Consider the following 23752-nt stretch of genomic DNA (forward strand, 5'->3'; position numbering starts at 1 on the left):
GGGCTGAATACAAATGCTCGCCACACTTTTCAGATATTTTTTTGTAACAAATTTTGAAAACCATTTATCATTTTCCTTCCACATCACAACTATGTGCCACTTTGTGTTGGTCTATCACATAAACTCCCAATAAAATACATTTACAATTTTGGTTTTAACATGACAAAAAGTAGAAAACTTCAAGGGGTATGAATACTTTTTCAAGGCACTGTATATAGAAAATTAGAATGTACATGTAGGGGTTGTTTTAGAAAAGATTTTAAGGAGAGGCTGATCACATCACATTGAAAGGTTATGTGACAAGACTGCCCTCCTCCTAGATTTTTCCCCAATTCCTTAATTTTAATAAATCTTCACTTACAGTACTTCAGAGTACCAGAGTAGGCAAAGTGAAGGGCACATTTTTAAAGCACGGTGCTGTGTTTTAAATTCCCGAGTGTGGCTCGGGGTGAATTGTTCATACCAAAAGCGGTAACCCCGAGCCACACTCGGGATCGCATCGCAGGACCAATGTAGAGGTTACTTACTTTGTCCCCTGGATCCTGCAATGTCTCCCCGCTGTGATCTGAGAGCCGCCGTGTCTCGCTTGACTCACAGTGCCAAGCTCCGTTCCCTACGAGCGTTGCGACGCACGGGGATGGAGTTCAGCGTCAAATTCAAAAAGTAAAAAACACAATATAGATACAGTATACTGTACTGTATACAGATTACAGTACTGTATAAAATAAATACATATCCCCTTTGTCCCTAGTGGTCTGTCCAGTGCCCTGCATGTAGTTTTATATTATAAATACATTTTTGTTTGCCTGAAAACTGGAGATTGTCCATAGCAACCAAAAAGTGTCCGTTTACATCAAAAGTGCTTTTAGACCAGCTAGAAAACAGCGATAATAAATTAGAATCACTTGCAGAATTGAGTGATAGTGATTTGTGGGGAAATTCATCATCAAACACTAAAAATAATGACAGCAACAATTCTGCAACTGAGAAAATGTCAGTGTTTTTGATTTGATTACATTATTGAATAATTTGTATTATTATTATATTATTATTTGTTATAATTATTTATAGTTATTTATTACAGTAAATTATAATTTATGATTTTGTGTTTCAAACTTTAATACACAGGATGTCTACTAGACTCTTGTTTGGACAGATTTAAGTGAGTTATTCCTAAGAATTACAGGCCTACAATATAAAACGCCAAATTTCCATGCAAAATAATGGTACCGCTTTCAGGATAAAAAATCTGACATAATCATACGGCCAGGGAGGCTTAAAGATAACCCATCAAGTGGGGGCATTTTTTAATATGGTTCAGGGACAAGCATAAATGCATAATTGATAATGATAGTTAAGCTGTACTTTCATGGTGTAGCGTGCAGCAACTGAAGTTAATAAAAGTGATTTTATTTTAAACATTATTGCAAAACATTTTTTTTAAATATGTAAGTAAACTATTAACCATGCAATCATTTAAAATAGCTTAAACAATCTATAGTTGGTCATGCTCACTGTTAATTTATTCATCTATTTATTTATTTATTTTAATATTTTAACAGGTCAAAAAATGATGACAAAGTACAACTTTGGAAATTAGCAGAATCACATATCAAGGTACACACTTTTTTTTCTCATGAATGCATTTTACAATTTTTGCTCAACAATTTATGTTTATACTTGTGTTTATAAATGCATAATTACATATTTTGTACATTTTAAATTGGAAAATGATTAAGTAGCACATGTTTAAACTTCATACAGTACTAACAAATTCCAAACAAATTACCACAACAGGGGGGCGGAGCTTGACCATGCACCATAATGGGCGCTTAGTACTCACTCTCTGTCAGCATGGGGAAGAAATCCATCCATTACACCCACTACAGCTGCAATCGTCGCACACTTACAGACCGGACAGCTCCCAGAGACCTCGCTGGACATGATGAGGAAGAAAAGTCCATCGGCAGGACCTCTTAAACTCACTGATTTCTTCAGTGGCTCCCGGCGTGGAGACAGCCAAGATGGCATTGGCTTACTTGACAGAGCTTCCTGATGCTGGACTTTCATGCTCAAAACAGTTGTTGTTTGATCTTTGTTTTTATTTGTAAGTTTACATTTATTACCCTCCCCCTGGAGTATTGGTGTGCTATGTACAAAATTTTGTATACCTATTTGTGTATCTTCCTACTCTACTCATTCTACAATCAATCATATATAGTTATGTCACTTAAAGTCCTATCCCTGAATGCTAAGGGGCCTAATAGCCCCTTTAAGAGATCACTCTTGTAGAAATAAGCTCTTTCAGCCAAGTGTGATGTAGTATGCGTCTAATGCCGCGTACACACGATCATTTTTCGGCATGAAAAAAAAACAATGTTTTTCCAACTTCATCATTAAAACGACGTTGCCCACACACCATTGTTTTAAAAAAAATGCTCTAGCAAAGCGCGGTGACGTACAACACCTACGACGGCACTATAAAGGGGAAGTTTCATGTGGATGACGCCACCCTTGGGGCTGCTTTAGCTGATTCCGTGTTAGTAAAAGACGATTTGCGCTCTTCTGTCTGTTACAGCATGATGAATGTGCTTACTTCATTACGAATTGTAGTTTTACCAGAATAAGCGCTCCCATCTCAAATCTTGCTTCTGAGCATGCACGGGTCTTTAACGTCGTTTTAGCCCACACACGATCATTTTTTACAACCCAAAAAACGACATTGTTTAAAACGTTGTTAAAAAATGCAGCATGTTTGAAAAAAAATGTTGTCGTTTTTCAGAACCCGAAAAATGATGTGAAGCCCACACACGATCATTTTAAATTACATTTTTTAAAAAACAAATTTTTTTTAATGCCGAAAAATGATCGTGTGTATGTGGCATAAGAGACATGATTTACAGCTTCCAAACCACCTAGATGTTCTCACCCGAAATTTCCTCACATCTTTTTTGCCAATGCCGATTCCAAACAAAAAAGAGTTATGGTAGCTATTTGTGACTCAGCTTCCTTTCTCCCTCATTCTTTAGATATTGATCCTAATGGTCAATTTCCCATTATTACTGTGACAATAAATAACTTTCCTAAAGCCCTGGTAAACCTATATGCCCCTAATACTCATCAGAAGTTTAGAAATCTATTTTTTATAAACTTCAACCTCACAAATTCAACCCCATAGTAATATGTGGATACTTTAATCAAGTTCTCGATGCCTCAATGTACTCCACTAACCCTACTCGTAGGCCATCCTTCTCCCTACACTCTTTTATACCCCAAGAAGGCCCTTTTGACCTGTAGCAGTGTATTTATGGCAACAAGAAAGATTTCACTTTTTATTCATCCGTTCACAAAGATCTCTTTCTGATTAAAAAATGTACTCTACAAAGAGTATTCTCAGTCTCTATCGGATTGATCACTTGGTCTGATTATGCCCATATGACCCTAGAACTCTCTATATCAGCAAATGGCAACACCCCTTCTCCGTGGAGACTCAATTCCTCCCTCCCTGCCAAACCTTGCTACCAGAAACACATTGACTCTGCCCTTTAAAACTTCTTCACAACCAATTCTAGCTCAGTTTCTGACCATGCAAATCTATGGAATAGCCACAAGACTTTTATTAGGGGAATACTGATCAAAATCTCAGTTCCATTACACAACTCACCTCCCAAATACATCTCCTAAAATCCCAAAACAAAAGGAAAATTTACCCTGTCACTGCCAGTGGCATTTTTATAGTAATCAATGCATTTGTATAGCACTGATTGCTATAAAAATGACAAACGGTCCAAAGAATGTGTCAAAAATGTCCGAAGTGTCCGCCATAATGTCGCAGATTGCCGCCATTACTAGTAAAAAACAAATATTAATAAAAATGCAATAAAACTATCCCCTATTTTGTAAACGCTATAACTTTTGCGCAAACCAATCAATAAACGCTTATTGCGATTTTTTTTAATGAAAAATATGTAGAAGAATACGTATCGGCCTAAACTGAGGAAATTTTTTTTATATATTTTTGGGGGATATTTATTATAGCAAAAAATATAATTTTTTTTAAAAATCGTCGCTCTATTTTTGTTTATTTGTTTTATAAAACAAAAAAACGCAGAGGTGATCAAATACCACCAAAAGAAAGCTCTATTTGTGGGAAAAAAAGGACGCCAATTTTGTTTGGGAGCCACGTCGCACGACCGCGCAATTGTCAGTTAATGAACCGATCGTGTGTACGTGGCATAAAAGAGTAGATCAGTGGTTCTCAGCTCTAGTCCTCAAGGCGCCCCAAAGGGTCATGATTTCAGTATTTCCCTCAGATGAAACAGCTGTGGTAAATACTAAGGCAGTGAAACTGATCACATTACCTGTGCAAAATAATGGAAAACCTGAAAACATGACTGGAGTTGAGAAACACTGGAGTGGACTCACAAGAGATATACTGTATTGTCAGTGTGTCGAGTTTGTTAGAGAGAACTGACAATTATGTGAGAAAGAGAAACTGCTGATTTTTGGTACATGTGTCCAACTTCCCATGCCTTTTTTTGGACAGTATCTTGATTAAAGGTATTGAGATTTCCCTCCTATTAACTTCAATGGAGTTCATTGTAATGTTTTTGAACTTTGAGCAAGATTTGCAAAACTATTGATGAACCAAACCCATACCGATTCTCTCACACATACTAAAAAGCAGTTTTTGCTGTCTACTCTCTACATTTTTCCCTCACTTCACTTGACAATAACTGGCAGTGGAACAGGAAGTGAAAAAATATTAAGAGACAAAGGCAGCAATAAAGAAAAAAAAACGAAAGAAACACACTGACAATCAAACCCTTCTCCATTTGATATCAATTAAAAAAAAAAAACATTTTTGCTGGGGTTAAACATTATGTAAAAATATGTCATAGGGGTTGATTTACTAAAGGCAAATCCACTTTGCACTACAAGTGCACTTGGAAGTGCAGTCGCTTTAGATCTGAGGGGAAGATCTGAAATGAGGGGAAGCTCTGCTGATTTTATCATCTAAGCATGTACAAGCAAAGTTTTTGATTTTCCTTGCATGTCCCCCTCATATCTACAGCGACTGCACTTCCAAGTGCACGTCCAAGTGCACTTGCAGTGCACTTGTAGTGCAAAGTGGATTTTCCTTTAGTAAATAAACCCCATAGTGTCATATCCAGTGTGTGGCTTACATTGTGTTTACTGAAAAGTGAAGTATGTATGTGTGTGTTGGGTGTATGAATGATTTTTCTAAGATTTTCTGCTTCTAGGTGAATTTTTTTTTTTTACTGGTATTTTTACATGAAGTTCACAATGGCTTAAAACATGATATGCATGCTTTTAATGGCAGCACTGACTCTCAAAAGTACTTTCAATTAAATAAAAACTTCAAAGTACACAAAAAGTTTATAATTGTGTATAGAAACATTCAACACAGTGTGTTTGGGCTTATTATGAGAACTGCCATCACCTATTTATGTAATGTGTGCGGTCTTTGGTATATTTTAATCACTTCAATTATTGAAATTAAATGTTCTTGTAAGAATTATGATTTGGCTCGAAGGCGCTGTCTCAAGAGAAATTAGACTTGGTAAAAGCCAAAATGTATTGTACTGAGGGATTAGTAAAAACATGAGTTCATGAGCTGAAAATTACAATTTGCATGCATAGTGGTATTTGAAAAATGTCTCTAAAACATGAGATTCACTGGAAGTGTTAATTATGGCACACCATAAAAATACACACATCTCCCAATTTATAGAACAAGGATTTGCTTTCAAAGTTTTACAGATGTTGACTTTTTTTTCTAATTACATTTTTACCATCTGTACAAAAATGTCAAGCTGGAGTTGCTTGAAAAAAAGAATAAAACATGTGTACTTTATTGCAGACATTGCTACTTAAAAATAAAAATATAGGGAATCTATTTAATTTAAAAGAAAACCCAGATACAATGCTGAATTTGCAATCTGATGAATTTGTTTTTATGGAACTTGAATTACCTAATAGATATTTGGAGGATAATTTTGTGTATAAATTAGTGTTTCTGTAATGTTCTTGTAATTTTATATTGCTACACTCTTTTCATGTGCTGATTGAAAATTCAACACGCTATAATTAAAATTGCTAGGTTTGATAACAAATAGCTGCATTAAAAACATATTTCAAACTTTTTTTTTATTAAACAATACATCCTCGTAAACAATTAAAATAAATAAAATCAAGGACATCACTAGAATCCCAAAAGACCTAGCACCCTTTTGAGTAGCCTACCAGAAATGGAAATGTGTGACCTCACAGTAAACAAGACCTGTCCTTTTGTGTTCATCTCTTTATTTTGTTTGTACTAGTGCCCTATACCTTGCTCTAACACCTGATGTGTTGTTTACCTCCAGGTAGAAATACAACCTGTTTACTGTTTGATCTGCAGCACCAGATAGGGAGGTTTTAGTTAACTTCCTGCCAAACAATTAAGATTGAACAGAACACCTGTCTGTTAAACAGCATAACAGCTGTAGCTTTGAAGTTAAGGTGCTATAGATTTATCAGCTAGTGCTCTGATCCTTCCTAAGAGATAATAAATGAGACATGAGACCTAGGGCAGTTGGTTGGAAATCTTTGACCAGTGCTGTAGATGCCATGGCATTGCAATTGCATAAGGGCAATACATAGAAATACTCTTGGGTTTCAAAAAAAGACAGTATTTTTATCATCTAATCATAAATGACCCAACTACAGCAAAGTGAAACCTGATTAGTAGTTGTTGATTATAAACTTTGCAAATAATAAATTTTTGCAAAAGCAAGTTAAGCAACCCAATAGTCTATATATTCTTCATAAATCAGAAGGACAAAGCACTATCAGTACAATTAAAATGTACTTTTATTCTACCTAGATTAGACAAAGTAATTAGCTTACCTGCTAATAGACTGCACAAGAAGTACATTTTTACTTTTCACACATTCATATATCACCCCACTAGAACTAAGGGGCCAAGCCCAACCTCCAAAAAAACAACCCCACATCATTAGACAGTGGTAGCTTTGCTGGAACGGGCAGCCGTGGGCAAACAAATGGACATACAGTCTCAATTGGATTATATACAGATCTACTAGATACATCGTGGTGCGCTACAAGTACATTCAACCTTGTATGAGGAGTTTTTAAATAAATATGTTTTTTTTTTTAAATGATAAAGCACTATGTAGCTTGTCTTTCTACATATGCACCGAGGATATACCCATAGAACAGCTCAGGAACCTACAGAGTCAAGATATCACAACAGCTCAACCAAACTCAACTGAGCAGTCACATGCCCTGAGATGAGGATAATTACTTAGGGGGGAGCACAAGATCAGGGACACTTTGGATAAGTTTGGAGCACTTTTCACATGAATTTACTTAAATTAAAATAATTACAGGACATTTATTATTGGACAATATTGAGCACTTACTGTACCTTATGGACAGCACTATTCATTGCACATGTTGATTTAATTAGCACTCTTTGTTTGCATGGAATAGGATCCTGAAAACTGGATATGTAATCTTGTACTTATTTATAGGATTTATTTGTTGATACATTTAGAATTTTTTGTGTATATGTAATAGGATCATGAACACTGGATATGTCATTTTGGACTTGGTTTACTGGATTTACTTGGTTTGCAGAGTATAGCGTGGCACATTGGTTTATAAGAGTATCTTGGAGCCATTCCAAGTTCATTTATAAAGAGGACATTTTCTTAATGGAATTGTGGCACCCCCCCCCCCCAAAAAAAAAAAAAATTGCACTGTTTAGAAAATGTAAGAACATTTAAGAATGCATTCTTTGAGGTCTGGATCATTTTTATGCATTTTTTTTGCAGTGATAAGATTTTACTTACATAACAAATTTTACTAATTGTATTTGGAATGTAGATTTGGATTCTAGCTTTAATCCTTTCTCTCATCTGTTGTAATTTACATATGAAACTAGGGATTACTGGCAAAAATAACAGTTTTTGCTGACAGCAATTCATTTGGACATATAATATTTTAGAAGATAAGTTAAAATAGCTCTTAGTTCCCAGGCCAGACCCAGTGGAACCCTCATTTGTTACGGAGCTTTAACTCAAATAAATGTCACGCAAACGCAAATATTTGAGCTCATACATACTCCATTGTGGCAAAAGTGATAGCATTATATTCTAAAAAAAGTTTAATGCATTTAAATAATGTATTTAAATAAGTGATCTTCATTTTGGAAAATAAGAAAAAATTAAGCTAAGAATAGGAGTGTGTCTGGAAACTACTATGCCTCAGACAACTAGCTATTGGGACATATTGCAAGCATTTAAAAATGCAAATACTGTATGTAATTGACACAAATATGGTATGGTACGTACAGTATAGACATTTTTTTTCTTATACATCAGTTAGAAGCAAGTGGCATAGGTATCTACACTGGAGTTAAGTAAATGTACCATCTTATTCTGTGCATGAACCCCATTTTCCATTTCTTCTACAGCACATTACACCTCATGATGTGCAATTCACTAAATTCTGCTGTGATTCAGGACCACCCTAGAAATTGTGGGACACTGCTGGGCATATTCATTACCAAAGTAAAAAGCCAAAATGCTAATTGAACTTTTTTATATTCAATGGGTTTGGATTTGGCACGCAAACTTTAATCATGTTTACTGAACCCTACTAAACTAAATTCTGGTACATTCGGTTTATCGCTACTTTTGAGAAGATGTCACAAGGAAGGACCTACAACTAATGCCTGGTATACACAGGCAATTTTTTTTCATTCAATCCAGCTGACTAAATGAAAATAAAACTGAGGAACTTGCTGTACTAACTATGCAGCGATCCCCCCACTGAGCTGTTGTGTTCTCACAGGGGGGCTGCCCCCTCACTAGAAGACATCAGTCTGATGCCAATCGGACATTCAGTTAGCTTCTGTCCGATAAGCTGATGCACACACAGGCTGAACGTCGGACAGTTTCTGTTGAATTGGTCAATATCTTAAGCCCGTGTGTACCAAGCTTTAGAGCCTTATATGTTTTTTATGATCAAATTGCAAAAGCCCCAAGTTTAGAGTTTAACATGCAGGAGTAGGCATCTATTTGGTTAAATTCTAGTAAATCTTCTGATTATACTATTTACAAGGACAAACAATATAACAATATAACATGTTGTACCATTGGTATATTCCTGAAATGCTAGCTGATAGAGAGGCTAGTTGCACATGGGCTCATTGGATTAGGGGCCTTAAACAGGAGACAGGCTCCATTGGAGTCCTCTTGCTCAGCGTGGTGTCTGTCGGCTGATCCCCATTAAGCAGGCGTGTGGCTGATCTGTGTCTGCTCTGTGTATACAGAGCAGACATAGATACAGCCTGCTCTCCTCTATGGGCGGTTGGATGTAAATGGACCACCTGTACACCATATAGGAGACTGGAGGGTCTGATCGGGTCCAACTGAAAAACAAATACAAATGCATGTCAGTAAAACTATCAGTTGTATAAGGTGTAGCAAACCTGTATTTTTGATGATTAAACTCACATGTCCTTTGAGGGTAAAAACATACTTATACATCAGCCAAGTCGATTAAAACACCAAGAATGACATCCATCATAGTGTCAAAGGGGCCATTGTCCCATGTGCCCATATGTGGGAGTTTAAGAAAAGGACCCCTGAGGAATGCAGCCAAGCAGCCAGCAAGAAGACTGACCCGGCCTAATAAAACAAAAAAAAAATGTGGGGGGGAAATAATATAGAAGTTGACTGCAAAGTTTCCCTTATATGGTAAGCATAAAAAGTAGATGAAAGATGGATAGCCGCACTCCAAAAAAACGTCCAGGTTGTCTTTTATTCAAATAAACAGCAAATACATCACCAAATCATAAAAACAGGAACAGGGGAACAGCCAACGTTTCACACAAGATCAGTGCTTATTCATGGCTGCCATGAATAAGCACTGATCTTGTGCGAAACGTCGGCTGTTCCCCTGTTCCTGTTTTTATGATTTGGTGATGTATTTGCTGTTTATTTGAATAAAAGACAACCTGGACGGTTTTTTGGAGTGTGGCTATCCATCTTTCATCTACTTTTTATGCTTGCCTAGTGCACTGCCAGCACCCTTGGTATCCTGTCCTACACGTGTGACCATATAGTAGACCCACCTGGAGCGGTGACTCTCTTTCTTGTTTCCCTTATATGGTGTAGGAGGCATGTAAATAATAAGAGTACAAAGATGGATGCAAGTGTCATCGCAGGGTAAAAAGTTTAGTTCCCTCTCCCCAGGTACAGATTGGCCTAGAATGGGGCACAGCAGGTGACAATCAGGGACACCAATTGTGACTGGCTGCACTATTAGGGTTCATTTACATGTGAGATTGGGGTGATAACACTTTGTGGTTGAGCAGCCGTTTTACTGTCCCTCAACCTCTACTTCCTTTAGCTACAGAGGCAGTGGCCAGGGGTGTACACATGCCACGGTTGCTATGCTTTACTTCACAGCTGTGTCAGGAAATATACTCATTGCATGCCATCTGATCATGACTCATACAAGTGAATGGGGTTGCTTGTGTGGGGTCCATGGGGTTAAAGCAGTGGTGAAGAGGTGATATAACACTGCCTGTCCTATGACCTCTGAAGAGCCATCCAAACACAGGTGGTTCTTCAGAGAGCATTGCACATGTGAACAAGTCCTTATAGTGACCCTCTTACTGGCGTGGGTGTGATCAGGGACAATGTGACTGGTTTCACAGTGATTGCGGACATTATGGCCAGTGTGGCAGTGATCAGGGACCCTGGGACTAGTGTGACATGATCAGGAGTACTGGAACTAGTGTGGCAGTGATTAGAGATGATATGACTGGTGCAACGGTGATAAAAAAAACACTGTAACTGGTGTGGCAGCGATCAGGGATAATATGACTGGTGCGGCGGTGATCTGTAACTGGTGTGGTGGTGATTAGGGACAATATGACTGGTGTGGCAGTGATCAGGGACACTGTAACTGGTGTGGAGGTGATTAGGGACAATAGGACTTGTGTGGCGGTGATTAGGGACACTGAGTTATGACAATATGTTTTTATTTTTTTTTAAATGGTCAGTGACACTATACTACTTTGGGGGGGAGGGGGTGATCAGGGATTTTTTTTTCTTACGCTTTGATTACTTGTTACAGCAATGATCACTGTAATAAGTAATCTGTAACATTGTCTAAAGGTTTCATTCATGAAACCTTGTTTACTACTGTGATGCTGTAATTGGTCACAGAGCTATCACATGGTACAGGACCACCATAAATGTTACCATTCACAGAGCTAAGACATACACAATGACAACACTGTTTACTACTGTGACTGTGAACACTGTGATTAGTCATATCAATCACATGGTACCAGGGCCTCTCACAGCAGCCCAGTACCCCAATCAGTAATCTGCTGTGTCCAGTGGACACAGCAAGACTCAGATCACACCACTGCATGCTCTAGAGAGCACACAGAAGTGGCCAATGCAGGAGTACATACGGGTACATCAACCTGCAGTAGTGCTGCTAATAAAAGCAACCCCTTATTTTGAATGGAAAAAGGTATGATTTTTATGGCTTGTCAAATATACTGTACATATCCTTTATTTCAATGAGACTTTACATTTTTAAACATTTTGTTTTCTTTTTACTTTTTTTTTGCCATACATGTGAGCTAAGGAGTTGCACAGTCTGGCCATAGAAAGTCATACAAGAAAGTACTAAGACATTTTTATATGCAGGACATGAAATTGAGAAGCAAACTCTTGCTGTGATACAACTAGTAAATCTGCTGTGGTAAATGTGTAAGCTGCCTTGTCATGTGATCTGATAGGATAGTATGCACATTAAATCCTGGATTGTTGAACTTAGCTGCAGCTCGGGAGTTGCTGTCAGAATCTAGTAAACTGTTTATTTGACAAAGCTCACTGGGCTGCTAAATAAAATGTGCATGTAATGCTTTTAAAATAAAATGAGCATATTGGATTGAGGTAGGAATCTATTCGCACAGGGCCAAGTGGATTAGAAACATGCAATGAAAGTTCAGCTGTTGTAAATAAGGGATGAAAGCATTTTAACCGTTTCAGTATAGCTGCTTGTAGATTTTTGTTTTAGTCTTGGTGAATTTAGATCACATTTTAACCACTTAAGCCCCGGACCAAAATGCTGCCTAAAGACCCAAGGGGCTTTTACAGTTCGGGACTGCGTCGCTTTAACAGACAATTGCGCGGTCTTGCGACGTGGCTCCCAAACAAAATTGGCGTCTTTTTTTCCCCACAAATAGAGCTTTCTTTTGGTGGTCTTTAATCACCTCTGCGGTTTTTATTTTTTGCGCTATAAACAAAAATAGAGCGACAATTTTGAAAAAAATTCAATATTTTTTACTATAATAAATATCCCCCAAAAACATATATAACATTTTTTTTTTCCTCAGTTTAGGCCGATACGTATTCTTCTACCTATTTTTGGTAAAAAAAATCGCAATACTCGTTTATCGGTTGGTTTGCGCAAAATTTATAGTGTTTACAAAATAGGGGATAGTTTTTTTGCATTTTTATTTTTATTTTATTTTTTACTACTAATGGCGGCGATCAGCGATTTTTTTCGTGACTGCGACATTATGGCGGACACTTCGGACAATTTTGACACATTTTTGGGACAATTGTCATTTTCACAGCAAAAAATGCATTTAAATTGCATTCTTTATTGTGAAAATGACAGTTGCAGTTTGGGAGTTAAACACAGGGGGCGCTGTAACATTTAGGGATCACTGTGTATGTGTTTACTAGTGTAGGGGGGTGTGGCTGTAGGAATGATGTCATCGATCGTGTCTTCCCTATAAAGGGAATGACGCGATCGATGCGCCGACACAGTGAAGCACGGGGAAGCCGTGTTTACACACGGCTCTCCCCGTTCTTCAGCTCCGGGGAGCGATCGCGACGGAGCGGCTATAAATGAATAGCCGCGCCGTCGTCCCGGATCGCTCCTGAAGCCACGGGGACCGCCGCATGTACCGGGGGGGTCCCGATCGGACCCCCGACCCACGTCAAGCAGAGGACGTATATATACGTTGATGTGCCTGCCTGTGCCATTCTGCTGACGTATATGTACATGAGGCGGTCCTTAAGTGGTTAAAGCAGCTTATCAATCCTTGCAGAGCAGCACAAAGGAACTCCTTCACTGGGTACTTCCCACCATACTTCTAATAATGCAGTCCTGGGTGGTGAAGTAGCCAATCACCAAGTTCAAGTGCTGTAATATGGGGCAGAAGAAGGATCCTCAGCACTTAGTTAATAAGGATGGGCCGAACACCCCCCACGGTTCGGTTTGCACCAGAACTTGTCGAACAGGCAAAAAATGTGTTTGAACACGTGAACACCGTTAAAGTCTATGGGACACAAACAGGAAAAATCAAAAGTGCTAATTTTAAAAGCGTATATGCATGGTATTGTCATGAAAAGTGTTTGTGGACCCGGGTCCTGCCCAGGGGATATGTATCAATGCAAAAAAAAGTTTTAAAAACTGCATTTTTTTCTGGAGCAGTGATTTTATTAATGCTTAACGTGAAACAATACCTGTGGAGTGTCTATAGTATGTCTGTAAAGTGGTACACTTTTCCAGTGTTTAGAACAGTCCCTCCAGCAAAATTACATTTCTAAAAGAAAAAAAGTAATTTAAAACTGCTCACGGCTATAATGAATTGTTGGGTCCTGGCAATACAGATACAAGTCATTGAAAAAAATTGCATGGGTTTCCCCCCAGTCCATTACCAGGACCTTTGTGTCTGGTATGAATATATGGGGAACCCCAAACCAAAATAAATTTGCGTTGGGGTCCCCCTCAAAATCCATACCAGACCTGAAGAGGTTTGGTAGGGTTGTTAAGGGAAACCCTTTGCCAAAATAAAAAAAAATGGCGTAGGGGCCCCCCAAAAATCCATACCAGACCCTTATCCGAGCACACAACCTGGCAGGCTGCAGGAAAAGAGGGGGGACGAGAGAGCACCCCCCTCCTGAACCATACTAGGCTACATGCCCTCAACATGGGTGGTGCTTCGGAGTCCCCCCAAAGCACCTTGTCCCCATGTTGATGGGGACAAGGGCCTCATCCCCACAACCCTTGCCCGGTGGTTGTGGGGGTCTGTGGGTGGGGGCCAGCTTGGGACAAGTCCTTTATTAAAAAATAAAAATGTCCAGCGATGTAATCCATTTTCGGCCCGATGATTCCGAAAAAATTAAAAAACAAAGCCGCTACTGATGCCTCCATAGGAGGTTCCCGTTGAGTGACTCTACTCCCGGTCTGACAGCTCTTATATAGCTGAAGGCGGGGCCACCCGTGATGTATGCGGTTTCCTGTGGTTTCCCTGTGGCGTCAGATGGGGCGGAGACACACATAATGTACGTGGGTGACTCCCCTCTTTGATGCCACAGGGAAACCTCTGCATATGTCATGGGTGGCCCCGTCCCTCAGCTATATAAGAGCTGTCAGACCAAGAGTAGAGTCACTCAATGGGAACCTCCTATGGAGGCATCATGAGCGGCTTTGTTCTTTTTGTTTTTTTCAGTATCGTCGGGTCGAGAATGGATTTTATTTTTTTAATAAAGGACTTGTCCTAAGCTGGCTCTTGTACAATGTATACCATTACCAATTCACATGGGGGTGGGATCTGGGGGTCCCCTTGTTAAAGGGGGCTTCCAGATTCCGATAAGCCCCCTCCCAAAGACCCCCACAACCACCGGGCAATGGTTGTGGGGATGAGGTTCTTGTCCTCACCAACATGGGGACAAGGTGCTTTGGAGGTGACTCCGAAGCACCCCCCCATGTTGAGGGTATGTGTCCTGGTACGGTTCAGGAGGTGGGGCGCTCTCTCATCCCCTTTCTTTTCCTGCGGCCTGCCAGGTTGCGTGCTTTGATACGGGTCTGGTATGGATTTTTGAGGGGACCCCTACGCCATTTTTTTTATTTGGTGCAGGAGTCCCCTTAAAATCCATACCAGACCTCTTCAGGTCTGGTATGGATTTTAAAGGGGGACCCCTACGCCATTTAAAAAAAAAAAAATTGGCACAGAGTTCCCCTTAATATACATACTAGACCTGAAGGGCCTGGTATGGAATTTGGGGGGACTACCACTAATTTTTTTATTTATTTTTTGGTTTGGGGTTCCCCCTAATATTCATATATTCATACCAGACCCAAAGGGCCTAGTAATGGACTGGGGGGAACCCATGCTGTTTTTTTCAATGAATTTTATCTGTATTGCCGGGACCGGACAATTCATTACAGCCGCAACCAGTTTTGACTTGTTTTGCTTTAGAAATGGCATTTTTCTGCAGGGACTGTTCTAAACACGGGAACAATGCACCACTTTACAGGCATACTATAGATACCCACAGGTATGACATTTAAAGGAAGATTTCACTTTTATTGTTTCACTTTAAGAATTATTAAAATCACTGCTCCCGAAAAAACAGCTGTTTTTAAAACTTAAAATGTATTATCAAATACTTACCGTAATTTTCCATTCCTGATAGACTCCATGGCAGACTACGTGTGGGTTGAACCTGCCTCCTCTCCAATGCTATAGGACCCCATATCCATAAGTTTGAGCTCACCGCAAGGGACTGTGTTCCGTAACTAGCCGACTCTAGACCAATGGGTGGGAACTCTGTCTGCCATGGAGTCTAACAGGAAAGGAAAATTACGGTAAGTATTTGATAATACATTTTCAGTTTTCCTTTCAGACTCCATGGCAGACTACATGTGGGACATAACTAGCCAATCCACACGGGTGGGAATACTGAACAAAAGAAAAAGATTTAATGTGCCCCGTCGACGGACAGGTTTCCTAAACCAAAGATCACAGAAGATAGAGAAGCAGGCTCTTTGCTATAAAGTGACCTGAAGGCATTAATGGAAGCCCACAGGGCCGTTTTGCAGACAAAACAAGAAAATGCATGCCGGGCTGCTGGCCACTAAGCCGCCATACCTCTTAGTGAAACAAGCTGTCACCGCTTCCAGAGGAGCCCAGCCCTATAGCCCTTTAGGTCTGCTGGGAGGAATGGACAATCCGGGTGGCGATGAATCTGGTCGAAGTTCGCTCCCTTGATAGTCAGAAAATCTAAGTAGGAAGTAACTTGCATGTACTTCTACCGAATTCCCCTAACTCCAGAGGGTGAGCCTGAATGGAGCTTGGGGCCCTGAATGAAGGTAAGACAATTTCTCAGATCCTTAAGGAAAAACGTGTAACTTTCGGACTTTAGCCGAGCCTAGGAGTAAGGAGCCTCCGGTCTGGGATGAAAGCCAGAAACTGTTCTTAAGGGGCTAAGGACCCAAGCTCAGAGTAACGGCAACTTGAACAGGTGACATTGCAAAATAGTCTCTGATAAACTGTGAAGCGGACCCTGCGGTACTAAATCAAACCAGTGAGTTGAGGACAAGCGGAAAATTCCACAAGGGGAATCTTGGCCTTTTTCAGACCTGAGTCTTGCCGCCCCACAGAAGAACTGCCGAATTAAAGGGGGAACAGTTCACAATATTCCGGAGAAGGATGAAAGGTCTGAGACTTGAATCCTGAGAGGGCTGATGGATAGAGACTCGCCTAAGTCAGACAGAAGGAAAACGGAAATATCTTGGACTCCTGAACCTCTGCACGATCTGCCTGATGAGCATCGAATGAATTTGTCCAAATTCACCTGTAGACCTTAGTCATGTCTGCCTTTCTCAAGCTCATGAGGGTGGAAGTCACCCGTGATGCGCACCGAGAGATTTCGGCACCCTCCCTCTCAAGGCCCAGACTACCTGTTCCAGTAATGCTGGGAAGGGTCCAGGGCTTAGAATGAAGGCCCAGTCTGAGAGGAAGAGGGACCAGGTCCCAGAAGCCTGGCTGGGTCAAGAGGGGAAACCATGGCCTGCTCAGCCATCAAAGCAGCGACACTTTACCCCCAACCGCTCTCACTCTGAAAAGACCTGAAGACGATCGGGAGGAAGGTGTAGACCTTTTGTTAAAAAGAACTCCGCCGACCTATCAGGGCATCCATTCCAAAGGCCTGGCAGCGACAACCCCAGTCTTTCGAACCTCAAAGTCGCTGGGAAGAGCAAGAACGTCTACTCAGAGATCGACTCCCACAGCCATGATCCACTCGAGCATCACCACATGAAGAGACCACTTATTTTTGTCCAACTGTGTAAGACAGGAAGTTCGCTTGGACGCTTTGGACTCCAGAAATGCAGACTCCTGAGATCCTGACCAGGTTTTTTTGGATCCATGACATGATGAGCTTGACTTCTTGGGGCAAGGTTAAGCTCCGAGAGCCCCCTTGTCCCATTACATAGGAGACTGCTGTGGCTCTAATTGGCAGAGGCCTCCCCATCCAGCACCTGCTGGTATCGGCCGTGACCGTGATCCATGAAACGGGGGCGATGGAGTGGCACGTGAGCAGATTCTTGTGCTGAAGCCACCAGAAGAGCCTGCTCTTCATCAGTGGTGTTTATGCTAACGGATTGATCGTTGTCTCCTGAATTCCACTTCTGGAGAAAAAAGGATATAGCCTTCACAGAGACTGTTTCACCCTGGGGGGCATACAGACCATTAAACCAATAATGTTTAGACACACTGAGGCCTTCAGGAGCTCAGAGACAGTGAAATTCTTCCTCGTATGACTAGGATCCCTTCTGGAAGAGAGATGGCACTTTCCATAGTGTCGAGCTAAGCGACCAGATATACCAGGTGCCAAACTGGATCCAGGTGGCTTTTCTCTAAGTTTAGGAGCCAGTCAAAATTTGAGCAGCATGATGATAACCTGCTCTCTCCGTGGATCAACAGCTGCTCTTTGACTTAGGACAGTAGCAGGAAGACTTTGGGATAGTGGTACAAGCGTATCCCTTATGTTCTGATGAGGGCCCCATGGCCAGGTGAACTGTAGATGCTCTTGCCCGACCATGACCCAGAAACATTTTAAAACATTCTCCTGCTACAGGCTCGTATAAATAGACATCCTATGCGTCAATTAAAATTAGCCATTAGCTTGTTGGATGGTAGACAGAGTTTTCAATTTGAATCTCTTGTGTTTTCTTAACTTGTTTAGGTAGGTTAGGTTTATTACAAAACACAATAAAGCGTTTATCTTTTTTTTTTAATCAGAAAAGTTTGTATTTTAAAAATGAAAAAGAAATACAGAAGCAGTACAGAATACCAGGAATATACAACACAATAGGCTACCAAAAGGAGATAAGAACCTTCACAGTACATAATTAGTCAAACCCATAGCCTATGAATGATACATATTCTCAGTGACGGTGCTAAAGCAATATTTCCATAAACCTGGCATTCCTCCTGTAGGCGCAACAAGCCTGAGAAAAATATATAAGGCAGATAAATGATAATGAAAGTAAAGATCAAATAATATATCTCATTAGCTCCTCGACTCACAGTTTTAGGGAGATGATTAGGGAGATGATCCCATCCCACCTTTGCATTCCTCCAGGTCCTCAACCAAGCAATAATCTATCAAGTACCAGTTGTGGGGGGGCCACTTCCGGGGAACTCAGCCACCCCTGCCATATGGTATCAAATTTGTGCGGTGCCTTTCTATGCAAGTACGTGTTCTTTTCTCTAATAAGAATTCTATTGACCTCCTGTATCCACTGCTGGCTCAATGGAACCCGGGCAGACAGCCAATATCTCGCTATAAGCTTTCGTGCCAAATACAGTAGTCTAAGCAAGGCAGTGTACACAGGAGGCAGGTAGAGGTCCTCATCAATACCCCCCAGCAAGCATACCAGTGGGCTTGTCGGCAACTGGACCTGATAGGTAGAGTTAATGATTTTGACCACAGCATTCCAGTACCTCACTAGTTTGGGGCACCTCCACAGCATGTGAATGAGGTCACCAGGGTGTGCCTGACATTTGGGACAAATGGGTGAATCACGCCTACCCCATTGGTGCAATTGTACTGGAGTTCGATAGACTCTATGAAGAATAAACAAATGCGACAGTCTTTGGGCAGCTGAGACCGAAACCAAAGGCCCTGTACTCAATATCTGCTCCCATTGCTCCCCATCTATTGGTCCTATATCGATCTCCCATTTCCCTCTACAAGGAAGAACATCAGGTGCTTGTAAGGGTGCCAGTAGTTGCAGGTACGCCCTGGAGATAAACCCCTTCTTCTCAGTGTCGTCAAAGACCGAACCCAAGAAGCGGGATTCCTCTCGTCGCAGTGTGGAACAGTGACCCTGAGATCGAATCGCATGAGCTAGCCTGATATAGTGATAGTGTGACCCTTCCAATAAGGGGAATTCCTCCTTCAGCCTTTCAAAAGATTTCAGGACCGCTCCATCAAAGATCTGGTGTAAGTATTGAATGCCCGCTGCCTCCCATCTGGAGCAGTCCTGAATTTTGACTAATTCGGTATAGAACCTGTTCCGCCAAATGGGCGTGCTAGGCAGGAAACCAGTGATCCCCATCCTTCTCCTAACAGCATTCCACAATTTTTTTAAGAGGCAAACCGTAGGGCCACAGTCCGGGACCCCAGGCAAGCCCATCTCCATGTGTGACAGTGCAGAGTACGAAGTGGTGGGGTCAATGAGCAGGGCTCTAGAAGGATCCATCACCGTTGACTGGTTCCATCCTACAAAGTGCTGTAATTGGGCCGCATAGAAATACGTCTGAGCATGGGGGACAGCCAGTCCCCCTTGATCCTTAGGGTATTGTAGGGTAAGGAGTTTTATTCTAGCCACCCTGTTGTTCCAGACAAGGGACCGGAACTGGGAGTCTATTCGTTGAAACCAACATTTCGGGATCCACACCGGGGCGTTATGTAAGATATACAACAGCTGAGGGGCCCAAACCATCTTAATCAGGTTTACCCGTCCCGTTACCATCAGAGGTAGCTTACACCAGGCAGAACATTTAGTTTTAAATTTATGTAGTAGGGGCTTAAGATTTAGGGACACGTAATCTGTTGGGTCTTTGGTCACTACAATTCCTAAGTACTTAAAGGATTCTACAATTTGTATCCTAGACGCTATCCCTGGCAATTCCGACGGTGGGTCGTTGAGTGGGAGGAGTACCGACTTATGCCAATTAATGGCAAAGCCAGATAGTTCCCCAAAAGTCTCTATGAGTTGCATCGCGGCGAGCAGAGATCCCTCCGTGTCCCCCAAATACAGCAGTGCATCGTCCGCATACAAGGACAGTCTAGTCTCTCCATGCCTGCGTCGAAACTCCACAATATCGGGGGAAGTGCGTATTCTAGCAGTCAAAGGTTCTAATGCTAGGGCAAAGAGCAGGGGCGACAAAGGACACCCCTGCCTAGTGCCCCGAAACAAAGGAAAGGCCTCCGACATCTCGTCGTTTATCCTAATTCTCGCTGACGGGGCTGCATACAGAAGTTGTATCCATTTGACAAAGTTCTCTCCCAAGCCAATTCTATTCAACACCGACCAAAGATATCTCCACTCAACTCTGTCGAAAGCTTTGGCAGCGTCGAACGAAAGAATCGCCCTATGTCCCGGATTCTCCACCGGCAGCTGCAGATTGAGGAAGAGTCTCCTGATGTTCAGTGCCGTGGAGCGAGCAGGGATAAATCCAGACTAGTCCACATGGACCAGCCTTGCTATCACCTTGGAAAGCCTTGTTGCCAAGGCCCGTGCTAAAATTTTTACATCGGAATTCAATAATGATATAGGCCTGTAAGAGTCAGGCTGCAACGGGTCCTTACCTGGCTTAGGAAGTACCACCACCACAGCCTCGCCCATAGAGGATGGCAATCTACCCGCCTTAAAGGATTCGTTAAGTACCTCCAACAGCCCCAGTAAAAGTGTTTCACCGTACCTTTTGTAGGTTTCTATGGGTAAACCATCCGCACCCGGTGCTTTACTATTTGCCATTTGCGACACAGCCAGCGACAATTCCTCCAATTTAAGTGGGGCATTCAGCATCAACACTTCCTGGGCCGTGGCCTTAGGTAAAGTGCACTGGCCCAGAAAGTTAGAGATCGCCTCCTCGGTGGGGTCCACCTTGGATGTATATACCTCCTTGAAAAAGTCTGTAAATACCGAGGCAACATGGGCCTGGTCACTGACAGTGTCTCCAAGCGGCGTTTGAATGGCAGCTATATGTGTTTTACCCTGCTGTGCTCTCGCTATCACGGCTAACAGGTGCCCTGTATTCTCCCCTTCATTAAAATAGGTTTGTTGAATAAAAAAGCGTTTGTTTTCTGCTGCATTTAATGTGACTTGTTGATACATTGTCTGGGCCTCCAACCACTTCCTTTCCGTAATATCTGAGGGGTCCCTGATATATTGAATCTCTGCTTCTCCAGCCATATTCATAACTGTATTTTCCCATTCTTTGGTTTTAGTCTTAATTTTGGATATCTGTTTGATAATGAGCCCCCTCAGGTGAGCCTTCAGGGCATCCCACACTATCGCTGGGTTGGCTGTACCGTTGTTGACTGAAAGAAAATCAGAGATTTCCCCAGAAATCGGGTCAGGGGAGGGGAATAACTCATACCAAAATGGATTCACCTTCCGTAGCCTAGATTGTATTTGTTGAGCAAACCTGGCACCCAATATCGGGGGGGGATGATCTGATATATTCCCATGGACATACGAAATTGAGACCGTCCTATCTTGTGCCCCTACATTCCCCAAACAAAGATCTATACGAGACAGGCAATGATAAGTGGCTGAGTAACATGAATACACTCGTACCCCAGGATTCCTCTCCCTCCAAATGTCCCGTAGGCCCAGCTCTTCAATCAGTTTAGCAAAAGGAGTCATACCCCCCGTACTAGCCCCCCTCACCGACCTGTGAGAAAATCTATCCAGACCCATATAGGAACATTAGAATGCAGAGCCATAAACTGGGAAAGCTTAACCAAACACTCGGGAGTGTACGGAGGGGGTATGTAGACAATAGCAATAATACAGCAAATTCCCATTACCTTACAGAGCAAAAACACATAACGCCCCTGGTCATCAATAACCGACTGTATCAACTCAAAGGGAGTAGCATTGGCTATTAGAATGCTAACACCTCTGGAATATGCAGAATGGGTGGAGTGGAACTGAGTGTGGTACGAGCCTCTTTTAAGTGCAGCTAGAGTGTCCGGCTGCAGGTGAGTTTCCTACAGACAAACAACCGCCGCCGCATGTTTCCTCAGAGCAGTAAACAGGGCCACCCTCTTCACTCCGTCACTCAGCCCCCGCACATTCCAAGAGACAAAGTTCAGTACAGATGCCATGATTTAAATAAACATCTACATAAAGCACAGGGCACTTTAAAAACATGTATTGTAGCAGTGTAGCATAGGGCCCAAGGTACGAAGGCATCTTTCCTTCGTGCCATAAATTCCTATAACTAGTCCAGCAGCAAATATACATCCCAGCACAGTTAAGCAAGAACATACCACCCACAGTTCTCGTGTGTGGAAGTCCATAAGTATGACAGGTCGCAGGCACACCTTTTCTCGAGTCCTCGGGTAGATACTGGCAGCAGGCTGAAAAAAGCACAAAATCAAAAAGGGACAAAAAAAACAAAGAAAAAATATAAAAAATAAGAAAAACAAGGAAAGGGGGCAGCAAAAACAAAACACAGCTTTGCTGCAAAAACTGATCCTCGCAGGACAAGTGGGGAACTGGGGGGGCCCCAACGTCTCGATACAAGGCAACGATCGAAGGGACTTGCATCCTTGTCTCTCACATCAGGACGCAACCAAACAGCTTCTTCCAGAGTTCCGTCCATCCGCCTGAACAGGAACTTTAAAACAAAACAGGCTACAAATGTGAAACCCCTCTTGCATCTTGACCATAAACAGGAAAAACTCTTGACAACAGCAGTGAGGCAGGCGAAGCTCAACGGACAGGAGGGGGCGCCCCTCTTAGTGAATGTTCCATTCTATCCAGCCAAGCGGATGCTGCAGCGGGGTTCTCAAAAAAATGGGTTTCGTTGTTGGCAACAATGCGCAATTTAGCAGGGTAGAGCATAGCATATACCACTTCATACTTCCTGAGACGCCTTTTAACATCCGTGAACTGGGCCCGCCGATGTTGCACCTCTGCAGAGAAATCAGGATAAAAGGATATCCTAGTATTATCTATTTTCATAAGGTCTCCCTTGGTTCTGGCGCACTGTAGAATAGCATCCCGGTCTTTGAAGTTCAGGAGTTTAAAGAGGAATGGGCGGGGGGTGCACCAGGCCTCGGAGGCCTAGCTGGGACTCTGTGAGCCCTTTCCACAGCAAACATTTTCGAAAAGGTCTGGTCCCCAAATGTGTCAGTCAGCCAGCCTTCAATGAAGGCCACTGGGTTCTTGCCTTCTGCCTTTTCTGGGATCCCTACCGCCCTTATGTTGTTCCTTCTCAGTCTATTTTCCATGTCCTCTAAACGGGCAGTATGACCAGAGGAGTGGGACTGTAAATGGTGCACTTCCCTCAGCAATGGCGCCACATCATCCTCCACATTGCTCATCCTCCCCTCTAAATCAGCGGTACGGTCACGGAGCTTTTGCATGTCATGCCTGAGCAAATTAACTTCCAACTTCACCCCCTTAATTTCTGTGGTCAAAGCAGTAATGGCCACTTTGCAGGATGTGCTGATAACACATCCCTCAGAGTAGGTTCTGCCGTAGGCCCCGAGGGACCCGGCTCCTCAGCGGTTGCAGGGAGGGGGGCCTGTGTACTCACTGCATCCCACGTGGCGATGTCCGCGGCATCATCGGACCAGATCAG

General features: G+C 42.1%; 1 protein-coding gene across 1 annotated transcript in view; it reads left to right on the top strand.

Annotated features, from left to right (window-relative positions):
• LINGO2 (leucine rich repeat and Ig domain containing 2) overlaps positions 1-23752 on the top strand; it is a 2187995-nt gene that overhangs the window by 943290 nt on the left and 1220953 nt on the right. The window contains exon 5 of the mRNA XM_040358558.1: positions 1563-1617. The gene's annotated coding sequence lies outside the window, so the exon portion shown is untranslated. The remainder of the gene's footprint in view (positions 1-1562; positions 1618-23752) is intronic.

Source organism: Rana temporaria, chromosome 1 (genome assembly GCF_905171775.1).
Source record: "Rana temporaria chromosome 1, aRanTem1.1, whole genome shotgun sequence".
NCBI classification, from domain to species: Eukaryota; Metazoa; Chordata; class Amphibia; order Anura; family Ranidae; genus Rana; species Rana temporaria.